The sequence below is a fragment of the Thalassophryne amazonica genome, chromosome 16 (assembly GCF_902500255.1).
Source record: "Thalassophryne amazonica chromosome 16, fThaAma1.1, whole genome shotgun sequence".
Lineage (NCBI taxonomy): Eukaryota > Metazoa > Chordata > Actinopteri > Batrachoidiformes > Batrachoididae > Thalassophryne > Thalassophryne amazonica.
The window spans coordinates 91,358,157-91,371,204 of NC_047118.1; the positions used below are offsets into that span (position 1 = coordinate 91,358,157).

At 41.1% G+C, this 13,048-nt stretch overlaps 1 protein-coding gene across 1 annotated transcript in view; it reads left to right on the top strand.

The window, feature by feature from the left end:
* LOC117528785 (serine/threonine-protein kinase SMG1-like) overlaps positions 1–13,048 on the top strand; it is a 163,229-nt gene that overhangs the window by 115,346 nt on the left and 34,835 nt on the right. The window lies entirely within an intron of this gene.

Sequence of the window (13,048 nt, forward strand, 5' to 3'; positions counted from 1 at the left end):
ACTTCTGCACTTTGTCCAGGGACCATCGTGGGTATCCACATACTGTGAGGGCTTTCCGTACAAGTTGTTGTTCTTTAGCCCTTCCCTCTGCAGTTGTGGGCACCTGTAAGGCTCTGTGTTGGAGTCCTGATCACCCCGAGCTTGTGTTCAAGGGGGTGGTTTGAGCCAAAGAGCAGATATTGGTCAGTGTGAGTGGGTTTTCTGTAAACCCCTGTCTGGAGCTGCCTGTTCTCTCCAATCGTAACATCACAGTCCAAGAAGGCTAAATGGTTGTTTCTGGCATTTTCACCTGTGAACTTGATATTGGAGTCCACCGAGTTGATGTGCTCTGTAAAGGCCTCCACTTCCTGTTGCTTGATTTTAACCCATGTGTCATCGACATATCTGAACCAGTGACTGGGAGAGATGCCCGTGAACGACGTCAAGGCTGTCTTCTCCACGAGCTCCATGTACAGATTGGCCACAATGGGGGATACCAGAGACCCCATCGCACAACCATGAATCTGCCTGTAGTAATTCCCCCTAAACAGAAAATGTGATGTTAAGACAGATCTCCAAAAGATGTGGTCTGGTGTAAGTTTGGTCCTTTCAAGTAGAGACACGCCCTCCATCAGCCTCTGCCTCACAGCTGTGATGGCATCAGCAGTGGGGATGCAGGTGAACAGTGATGTCACATCAAAGTCAGACTACCAGAACAAGATATTTAGCTGAGGAAGCTTCTGTGATTAGGAGCGAAACGTCCTCGTGTCAAGCAGCCCAGTCCAGTCGAAGATTCAAGCTTCTCTACTATTAGAATCAAATAGAAATCAGTCCTTTTTCTTTCTTTTTTTTTTTTTTACAATAAATACAATGTATGCCAAATGGCTGGAAGATATATTGCACAAGTTTTGACAATATTGCACATAACTCTGAATAAGTGTTTATGTATTCATCCTGCTGAAGGGGGAGGAGTTATACAGTTTGATTGCCACACGTAGGAAAGGCCCCCTGTGGCGTTCTGTGGTGCACCTCAGTGGCCTCAGTCTTTGGCTGAAGGTGCCCGATGTCAGTGTGGCATGCAGGGTGTGGTAGGTGTTGTCCAGCATGCTGAGCAGTTTCCTCAGCATCCTCCTCTCTGACACCTCCACCACAGATTCCAGTTCCTCCTCCAGGACAGAGCCAGCTCTCCTAATGAGCTTGTTGAGTTTGTTTGTTCATGTCAGCTGCCTTCAGCCTGCTGCCCCAGCACACTACAGTGTAGAAGATGACGCTGGAGACCACTGAGTGATAAAACATCTGCAGCGTATTTCTGCAGACGTTGAAAGATCTGAGCTTCCTGAGGAAGTACAGTCGGCTCCAATCTTTCTTATACACAGCATCTGTGTTTACAGTCCAGTTTGTTGTCTGTGTGGACACCCAGGTACTTGTAGTAGTTCACAATGTCCACCTCAGTTCCACTGATGGTAACTGGGTTTGGACGGGCCTTTCATCTTCTGAATTCCACCCCCAGCTCCTTTGTCTTAAATGCGTTGAGCTGCAGGTGGTTGAATCCGCACCACTCCACAAACCTGTCTACCACAATCCTATACTCGGCCTCCTGGTCCCTGCTGATGCAGCCCGCAATGACAGTGTCATTTGAGAAGCTCTGCAGGTGACAGGACTGTGACCAGAACCTGAAGTCTGAGATGTAGAGTGTGAACAATGCAGGTAGAATGCAATGTGTTCAGATGGCTGGAGTTAGTTCCTCCTTCCTTGAGGTCACAAAAGGTGTACCTCATGGTTTGGTCACAGGACCTGTTTTGTTCACAATTTACATTAATGACCTGTGTGTAAACTTATTAAATGCATCTTTCCATCTCCATGCAGATTATACAGTAATTTATTACTGTTCTAAACTAATTACACAGGCACTTGAATTCTTGCATGTAGTCCATTTTTGTCTGGAGAAATTGAAGTTGGTCTCAAAGGTTGAAAAATCTAAAATAATGCTCTTTTCAACTGCTCAATGTCAAACTCTGGAGTTAGTCACTTTGTGCAAGTACTTGGTTTTAGTTATTGATGTGGAGCTCTCCTCATATAAAATCAACAATGATATTAATAATATTAAAGCAAACAGAGCTCTGGTATTGGATTGAAAAGTATCAGCATCGGCAGATATCCAAATTCAGGTATCGGGATCGTATCGAAAGTGAAAAATTGTGGTTCGGTGCATCCCTAGTCGAGGCTCAGCTTTGTCCACGCTCATAAGTGTTGTCAGTGACAAATCTAAGAAATAATGTGTGTGATCAGACAGATCAGACAGCAGGCTGTCTGACAGGTAACCTGAGAAACAGCGGAGCGGTGCACGTGCACAGTGCGTGCATGGTGTGTGCTGCTCCGCCTCAGAACAGTCTCACATCAAGACAGACTCTCTCCAAGTAAAATAAAAATAAATCATGGACCATCTTTAAATATTTCAAAAAGTAACCCACAGCACATCATAAACTCTGTTTGCCTGTTTCATGCTCAGCTGTGAATAAAAATTTACTTTGCTTGGTGAAAAAAACAAAAACCGTGGACTTCATTAACATTAAAATGAGAATTTTATCATTATTTTGAAGTTACGTGACTAGAGTAGTAGGCATGTGGAGAATAATCGATACGAATTGGTATCTAGATACAAACGTGCCCGATGTGAGCGCATCGATTCATTCAGTGTGCATCGATTCATTTGACAGGCTGAATCGTGTTGCATCGCTTGCTGCCTGCTGGCATCGATTCCCCCCCAAGGCACATTGAATATGTTAAGACATATGTACAATAATATTAGGACCAATATTATAAAGGTACTTCACATATAGGTACAAATGTACAATGAAATTTGGCCAGATTTCAGAAGCGAGAATTCAACTCTGGGAGCCAGTGTGACACAGCAGCAGCCAGGAATAGTGGGTACCCAAAAAATATATATATCTAAGTCTGCAGTCAGGCCAGATACGATGATTCAGGTTCCTTTAGCTCACCTTCAGTAAAAGTCTGGCCTGCATAAAAACAGGACCATGTAGGTCAAAATATCCTTAGTGCACTATTATTCAGTGTCACAATATAAATAATATGAATAGTTTTAATTATTATATCACATAATCCAATAACGATATTAATATTATACAACACAAAGTTCAAAAGTTCAATTATTAATTCTGATGAAATTATTTAAATATAAATAATTTAATATGCTATAATAAATAAATGTACTATTATTTGTAAGAGTTATTGCTTTATCACAAAATAGACATAGCTAAATATATTGCACCTCAATAAAATAAAGTGCCAGGTGCTAGTACACCTAAATATCAAAGCTACAATAAATACAGCTTAACCTTTGTATCAAAATGTTCAAAACAAAGTGCATTGTAAGGGCAAAGATTTAAATAGCACAACCAACCCGCACTAAAATGAGCTATCAGTGATAAAAACCCTTTTAACATGAACCTTTTAGCATTTGTAAACATTACACATTGTTTGTAATTCAGCAACGTATGAATCTTCAAAGGAAAACACATAATACCTGAAGCTAAATGTTCCCCTTCAGATTGAATGGAACTGGGCTAGGCTAACCAGCCCCATTAAATTAACGGCTGCAGCTAACATGCTAAGCTAAGGGATGCGAATTCACCAATTCCGCTTGTTTAAGACAACCGCAAGCTTCTCCTTGCGCTTTTCATCAGCGATAGTCGGCTCCTACAAACAATAATACGAGGTCTGTGAGAAAAGTAACGGACCTTATTATTTTTTTCAAAAACCATATGGATTTGAATCACGTATGATTACATCAGACATGCTTGACCCCTCGTGGGCATGCAAGAGTTTTTTCACGCCTGTCGGTTATGTCATTCGCCTGTGGGCAGTCTTTGAGTGAGGAATCGCCCACCCTCTCGTCGATTTTTTTTTTTTTTTCATTGTTTAGGAATGGCTCAGACTGCTGCTTTGTTTGATCAAAATTTTTTCAAAACCTGTAAGGCACAACTGAGTGGACACCATTCGATAAATTCAGCTGGTTTCGGTGAAAATTTTAACGGCTGATGAGAGATTTTGGAGTTTAGTTTACTGTCGCCGTACGGACGACCCACTGTGCCTGACGATGATCTGTGCTCTGAGGCGGCAGCGTCTTGCTGTTTCAAGCTGAAAACTTCCTAATTTCAGGCTCTGTGGACCCAAGACGTTGTGAGATAACAGACAACTTTCAGAAGAATTCGGGATCAGGAGTTTATCCAGACATTCCACTGTTAAAGGAGATTTTGTAATGAAAGAACGTGCGGGCAGATTCGCATGTCGGGCCGGACCCGACCGCGGGGGGTCGCCACAGGAAAAACACCTCCGTTGGAAACCTTAACGGACAAGTTGGAACATGCCCAGCTGTTAAACAATTTCTCAGATAGTCACTTGTTGAAAGCCATCAAAAGCCGCCTGAATTTTACAAATGGTTTTCAACACGGAGGTGTTTTTCATGTCGCGGCGCACACAGATTTGCCGAGTCGTCACGGAACGACTCGGCAAATTCGTCCCGCACGTTCTTTCATTACAAAATCTCCTTTAACAGTGGAATGTCCGGGTAAACTCCTGATGCCGGCTTCTTCTGAAACTTCTCTGTTCTCTGACGACGTCCTGGGTGACAGAGCTTTAAATTAGGATGTTTTCAGCTCGAAACAGCCAGACGGATGCCACCTCCGGCCACGCCGATCCGCTTGTGAGCTGTTCTTAAGCGAAAGAAACTCCACAATCTCTCATCAGCCGTTAAACTTTACACCGAAAACCAGCTGAATTTCTCGAATAGTGTCCACACGGATATCCCTCACCGGTCCTGAAAAAATTTGATAAAGCAACGCGCGCCATCTCCCTGCAGCGTCTCAGACAAAGAGATTCCGACGGGAGGGGGAGTCCACACCTCACTCAAAGCCTGCCCACAGGTGGATGACGTCACCGACAGGCATGACAAAACTCACGCATGGGCACGAGGGTTCAAGCTTGTCTGATGTTAAAAACATATGAATCAAATCCATTTATTTTTTGAAAAAAATAAAAGAACCGCTTTTTTTTTTTATCACAGACCTCATATCAGTACCTTGAATATGGTAACGTGTTATGATGTATACTAGAAGAACGACTTTGTCACCGACCTGCAGCAGCTCCTTCCCCCGTGTTCCCTTGCGTCCGCCCGACAGCGTCTAACTACCGGGAAATAAAGAGTCACGCGTGACGTACAATGCAGTGACGTAATAGGACACAGGCTTTATCAATGGGAGATGGCAAACGGGAGATTTACCACCCGGGTTACAAATGCACCACAGCCAATTCCTAGTGAACATTGTTTATTAAGAAAATGATTATTTCTCTAAGTTGATTGCGGACTGCAGCAGGTCTGCTTGAAGCAACGAAGCTTGCTGCTGCTTCTGCTTCGCTGGTTTTCAGAAGCGGCAAGTCCACTGGCGTGAGCACCAGCTGGGTGCATAAGCTGAAGTTGACACCTCTTTCCAAACGTTATAATACAAACAAACTACAACCTACCAAAATGAGACGTCCTGCGTTCCTTATGAATCCTGACGTTCAGCACAGCCGGCTGAAGAGCTCAGCTCAGAGTCTGTAGAGTTACATTTGTACTATTAATGTCTGAAGGGAAATGCTTTTGACAAAAACTACAGATTTTGTTCTATTTATGTCCAGAGTTTAAGGATCCAGTAACCAATTTTATAATTATTTACTTTAACACTCAATAAAATGTTGTTGACATAGAAAATCTGTAAAGCCGACTTTGAGTACACATAAAATTCACAGGCGGTATTGATAAGGGAATCGATAAGGAATCGGATTGATTCTTTATTGATTCAGGGGAGGTGATGGTCTAGTGGTTAAAGCGGTTGGGCTTGAGACCAGAAGAACCTCGGTTCAAATTCCAGCCTGACTGGAAAATCACTAAGTGCCCTTGGGCAAGGTCCTTAATCCCCTGGTTGCTCCCAGTGTGTAGTGAGCGCCTTGTATGGCAGCAGCCTGCCATCAGGGTGAATGTGAGGCACTATTGTAAAGCGCTTTGAGCGTCTGATGCATATGGAAAAGCGCGATATAAATGCAGTCCATTTACCATTTAAGCTGAATCGATAATGGCATCAATATCAATAAAATCTTATCAATATCCGTCATGCGCCTGTGAGCAGGCTTTGAGTGAGGAGTAGTCCACCCCTCTCGTCGTTTTTTTCATTGTTTAGGAATGTTTCAGAGACTGCCGCTTTGCTTGATCAAATTTTTTTCAGAAACTGTGAGGCACATCAAAGTGGACACCATTCGAGAAATTCAGATGGTTTTTGGTGAAAATTTTATGGGCTTCAAAGAGATTACGGAGTGTTACTGTCGCTTTAAGGACGGCCCAGAGCGACTGGTGGTGCGCCGCGCTCCGAAGCCGCCATAGACAGGCTGAGCGACCATTTCATTTCTAAACGGATGGCTGTCTGGATCCGTGACCGTGTGCCATTTCTCTGGTTATCACAAGAGCTGGACATCAACCATTTTCCGGCAGATTTCACTTTTAACAAGAGATTTTGTCATGGAAAGCCGAGCGGAGGCTTCAATCACAGCACCAACTGGTGTCCAAGGTGCTTAATATTAAAAACACAAAACACATATAAAATAAAATTTTAAAACACATAAAAAGAACATAAAAATAACAGAACATGTCACCTCCCCACTAAGTGTTAAAAGCCAGTTTAAATAAATAAGTCTTTAACTTAGATTTAAAAAGTGCTAGGTCAGGAATAGTACGTAACTCAAGAGGTAGCTCGTTCCACAGTCTGGGGCCAGATACCGCGAAAGCATGATCACCCCAGCGTTTATATCTTGACCTTGGAACATCTAAGTAAAGCTGGCCAGACGCCCTTAATGTCCTACTGTAGGTGCGCAAAGTTAAAATTTCAGACAAGTAGGGAGGTGCAAGGCCATAAATAGCTTTAAAAACAAACATTAAAATTTTAAAATCAATTCTAAAACGAACTGGAAGCCAGTGGAGTGTGTACAGGACAGGCGTAATATGCTCACGTCTAAAAGTGTTTGTTAAGACGAGCAGCAGCATTTTGCACCAACTGGAGACGTGCAAGAGATGACTGATTAATTCCCGTATAAAGTGCATTACAGTAATCAAGTCTGGAGCTGATGAAAGCATGAATGGCCGTCTCAAGATCACGTCTACTGAGGAAGTGCTTTATTTTAGCCAAAAGGCGAAGTTGGAAAAAACTAGCTTTGACAACAGAATGTATCTGTTGTTCGAACCTCAAACAGCTGTCAATATCACTCCCAAATTCTTGACAGCTGGTTTTACATAGTTAGCCAAAGCACCAAAATTTGGTGTTACCACATTTGGTTTGCCAGAGCGCTCAAACACCATGATCTCAGTTTTACCATCATTCAGGTAAAGGAAGTTTTGGGACAGCCACTGCTTTACATCACGAATACAATTAAATAATGATGACAAAGCATCACTCCCATTAGTCCTCACAGGCAGATAGATTTGCAGATCATCTGCATAACAATGAAAGGACAGATTGTGCTGGGTTATAATTGACCCCAATGGCAAATGTACAAAGAAAATAGAATAGGCCCAAGGACAGAACCCTGCGGCACTCCACAAGACAGATGAACAGTTGATGAGGAGAGGTCCCCAATCATCCTGGCGCTTTGCGCGTCACGATGGATTCACTACTGGAGCGAGACAAAACCACCTCCATTTTGGTTTCACTGGACGCCTTTGAGATGGCGTTCAGACAGCTGTCGGTGGTTTTTCCATCGAGTGATTATCCGAGAAATTGTGGATGTGCCCTGACACTTCTTTTGTTTGTAAGTACATTAACTTTAATATTCCAACATAAGAATTGCAGCTGAAATAGAAAAATCAGTACATTTCAGCATTTTCTGGGACTGAGATTCAGATTAAATATTTATCACATCTACTTTGCTGTGACATATCACTTCATGAAAAAGTTAATACTGTCACTCTCCTGTGTGGGTGGTAAAATTTTGCATTTTTTTTTTTTTTTCCCAGACGATGTGGCAACAGAAACAGTTAATCTGTGGTAATACAGGGAGGCATTTATCAAATAAAATAAAATCAATTTTTTTATATAGCGCCAAATCACAAACAGTTGCCCCAAGGCGCTTTATATTGTAAGGCAAAAGCCATACAATAATTACAGAAAAACCCCAACGGTCAAAACGACCCCCTGTGAGCAAGCACTTGGCGACAGTGGGAAGGAAAAACTCCCTTTTAACAGGAAGAAACCTCCAGCAGAACCAGGCTCAGGGAGGGGCAGTCTTCTGCTGGGACTGGTTGGGGCTGAGGGAGAGAACCAGGAAAAAGACATGCTGTGGAGGGGAGCAGAGATCAATCACTAATGATTAAATGCAGAGTGGTGCATACAGAGCAAAAAGAGAAAGAAACACTCAGTGCATCATGGGAACCCCCCAGCAGTCTAAGTCTATAGCAGCGTAACTAAGGGATGGTTCAGGGTCACCTGATCCAGCCCTAACTACAAGCTTTAGCAAAAAGGAAAGTTTTAAGCCTAATTTTAAAAGTAGAGAGGGTGTCTGTCTCCCTGATCTGAATTGGGAGCTGGTTCCACAGGAGAGGAGCCTGAAAGCTGAAGGCTCTGCCTCCCATTGTACTCTTAAAAACCCTAGGAACTACAAGTAAGCCTGCAGTCTGAGAGCGAAGCGCTCTATTGGGGTGATATGGTACTATGAGGTCCCTAAGATAAGATGGGACCTGATTATTCAAAACCTTATAAGTAAGAACAACAATTTTAAATTCTATTCTAGAATTAACAGGAAGCCAATGAAGAGAAGCCAATATGGGTGAAATATGCTCTCTCCTTCTAGTCCCCGTCAGTACTCTAGCTGCAGCATTTTGAATTAACTGAATGCTTTTCAGGGAACTTTTAGGACAACCTGATAATAATGAATTACAATAGTCCAGCCTAGAGGAAATAAATGCATTAATTAGTTTTTCAGCATCACTCTGAGACAAGACCTTTCTAATTTTAGAGATATTGCGTAAATGCAAAAAAGCAGTCCTACATATTTACTTAATATGCGCATTGAAGGACATATCCTGATCAAAAATGACTCCAAGATTTCTCACAGTATTACTGGAGGTCAGGGTAATGCCATCCAGAGTAAGGATCTGGTTAGACACCATGTTTCTAAGATTTGTGGGGCCAAGTACAATAACTTCAGTTTATCTGAATTTAAAAGCAGGAAATTAGAGGTCATCCATGTCTTTGTCTGTAAGACAATCCTACAGTTTAGCTAATTGGTGTGTGTCCTCTGGCTTCATGGATACATAAAGCTGGGTATCATCTGTGTAACAATGAAAATTTAAGCAATGCTGTCTAATAATATTGCCTAAGGGAAGCATGTATAAAGTGAATAAAATTGGTCTTAGCACAGAACCTTGTGGAACTCCATAATTAACCTTAGTCTGTGAAGAAGATTCCCCATTTACATGAACAAATTGTAATCTATTAGATAAATATGATTCAAACCACCGCAGCACAGTGCCTTTAATACCTATGGCATGCTCTAATCTCTGTAATAAAATTTTATGGTCAACAGTATCAAAAGCAGCACTGAGGTCTAACAGAACAAGCACAGAGATGAGTCCACTGTCTGAGGCCATAAGATCATTTGTAACCTTCACTAATGCTATTTCTGTACTATGATGAATTCTGAAACCTGACTGAAACTCTTCAAATAGACCATTCCTCTGCAGATGATCAGTTGTGTTACAACTACCCTTTCAAGAATTTTTGAGAGAAAAGGAAGGTTGGAGATTGGCCTATAATTAGCTAAGATAGCTGGGTCAAGTGATGGCTTTTTAAGTAATGGTTTAATTACTGCCACCTTAAAAGCCTGTGGTACATAGCCAACTAATAAAGATAGATTGATCATATTTAAGATCAAAGCATTAATTAATGGTAGGGCTTCCTTGAGCAGCCTGGTAGGAATGGGGTCTAATAGACATGTTGATGGTTTGGAGGAAGTAACTATCAATCAGAGAGAAAGAGTCTAACCAAATACCGGCATTATTGAAGGCAGCCAAAGATAACAATATGTCTTTGGGATGGTTATGAGTAAATTTTTCTCTAATAGTTAAAATTTTATTAGCAAAGAAAGTCATGAAGTCATTACTAGTTAAAGTTAAAGGAATACTCAGCTCAATAGAGCTCTGACTCTTTGTCAGCCTGGCTACAGTGCTGAAAAGAAACCTGGGGTTGCTTATTTTCTTCAATTAGTGATGAGTAGAAAGATGTCCTAGCTTTACGAAGGGCTTTTTTTTATAGAGCAACACTCTTTTTCCAGGCTAAGTGAAGATCTTCTAAATTAGTGAGACGCCATTTCCTCTCCAACTTACTGGTTATCTGCTTTAAGCTGCTAGTTTGTGAGTTTTACCACTGAGTCAAGCACTTCTGATTTAAAGCTCTCTTTTTCAGAGGAGCTACAGCATCCAAAGTTGTGCTCAATGAGGATGTAAAGCTATTGACAAGATAATCTATCTCACTCACAGAGTTTAGGTAGTTACTCTGCACTGTGTTGGTATATGGCACTGGAGAACATAACAAAGAAGGAATCATATCCTTAGACCTAGTTACAACCCTTTCCGAAAGACTTCTAGTGTAATGAAACTTATTCCCCACTGCTGGGTAGTCCATCAGAGTAAATGTAAATGTTATTAAGAAATGATCAGACAGAAGGGGGTTTTCAGGGAATACTGTTAGGTCTTCAATTTCCATACCATAAGTCAGAACAAGATCTAAGATATGATTAAAGTGGTGGGTGGACTCATTTACATTTTGAGCAAAGCCAATAGAGTCTAATAATAGATTAAATGCAGTGTTGAGGCTGTCATTCTCAGCATCTGTGTGTATTTTAAAATCGCCCACTATAATTATCTTATCTGAGGTAAGCACTAAGTCAGACAAAAGGTCTGAAAATTCACAGAGAAACTCACAGTAACGACCAGGTGGACCATAGATAATAACAAATAAAACTGGTTTTTGGGACTTCCAATTTGGATGGACAAGACTAAGAGTCAAGCTTTCAAATGAATTAAAGCTCTGTCTGGGTTTTTGATTAATTAATAAGCTGGAGTGGAAGATTGCTGCTAATCCTCCGCCTCGGCCCGTGCTACGAGCATTCTGACAGTTAGTGTGACTCGGGGGTGTTGACTCATTTAAACTAACATATTCATCCTGCTGTAACCAGGTTTCTGTTAGGCAGAATAAATCAATATGTTGATCAATTATTATATCATTTACCAACAGGGATTTAGAAGAGAGAGACCTAATGTTTAATAGACCACATTTAACTGTTTTAGTCTGTGGTGCAGTTGAAGGTGCTATATTATTTTTTCTTTTTGATTTTTTATGCTTAAATAGATTTATTGCCTTAATCAAAAAAAAAAAAAAGTCTCAAACACACAAAACATAAATAATGCATAGCCTGTGGTCTTATAGTTTTTCACAATGTGGTGGTGATTGACACATGATGATCCTAACATTTATTTTGTCTTCTGTTTCTGTAACTGCAGACTATGAATGCAACATATTTCATGTTTTGTGAGGTCAGCTTTATTTTTTTTTATTTATTTATTTTTGTTAATATATTCCTACATTTGTGGCCTGCAGCATTTTCCAAGAGAAACGGTTGGGACAGGGAAGTTTGTTAATGGAAGAATTACTTAATAATGTTTACAGTCAGTTTTCTTGGTAAATGTCAGAGGATGAATACATGAACATTTCCAACTCACTGAATATTTCTTTGACTTTATTTACATCAGTCATTCAGAAATACAGTGTGGTACTTTATGGTAAATCTGTGTCAGGTAGGCAGTTCTCAAAAACTAAATGTCCATGCTGGAAGAAGACAAGTGAGGGAAGCCACCAAGACACAACTTTGGAAGAATGTTTGGCCTCTTTGGGTGTGAGTGGAGAAACTGGGAATAGTGCAACATTTTTATATAAATAAATAAATGAAAATATAAATAAATAAATGAAACTCAGAGCTGCAGACTAACTTTGAAAAATAAAAATCAGCAGCTTGTATTATTATTCAGTATTTTTCCTCTTTTTTTTCTCCTCCTCAGTCACGTTTTGTGCTTGAACATAAAACAACTCATCTAAAAAGTCATCTAAAATAAATATCTGTGTAAAATAACAGCTTGTTAAAGTTCAGAGTTCTCAGCTGCTTTTTGTAGTTTCTGCTTCTGAACATCACTGCAGAGTTTCTACACATCAGGTTTTTTTTTTTTTAAACACACGTGTGTGTGATTTTTATTCCGTTCATTCATATATTCTCATTTCAAGGAATTTTGACCAATTTGTTTCATCTCATAATTTCAGTCTGTTACCGACGCGTGCACACGGAGTGAACAGGACGAACCGTCAGAACAGTCCAGAGAGAAATAAAGGCAGAGACACAGTTTAGTGTTGTGTTTCACTCTGCGCTCCCTCCCCCCTCCTCGCAGCCAGCCGACTCACTCTCTCTCTCTCTCACACACACACACACACACACACACACACACACACACACACACACACACACACACACACACACACACACACACACACACACACACACACACACACACACAGAGAGACGGCTGCAGCGATCGGACCCAGTCTTAATTTTAGACGGCTTTAAGCAAAGCCGCCTGCTATTTTTTTCGGCGTCTTTTTTGAAAATTGACCGTTCAAATGACAGCAGGACTGGACTCTCATCCCGTGGGATTCCTGAAAAAATGTCAGCCTCTACTACGAACACACACTCCATACAGTAGTCTCGCGCACACATTGATATCATGTTTTCCGATTTTCCGCTGCGTGGAGAGTGGCGGGAAAAACTGAAGACGCTCTCTCGCGAGGTGTGAGACAAGACATGATGTAAATAAGAAAACAAAAAGGCGGCGGTCAGATATTTTGGTTCCGAGCGATGAAAATAATTTGAGCGTTTTAAACCAAAAAAAATGCCACTTGTCCGGTCGGACAAGATTAGA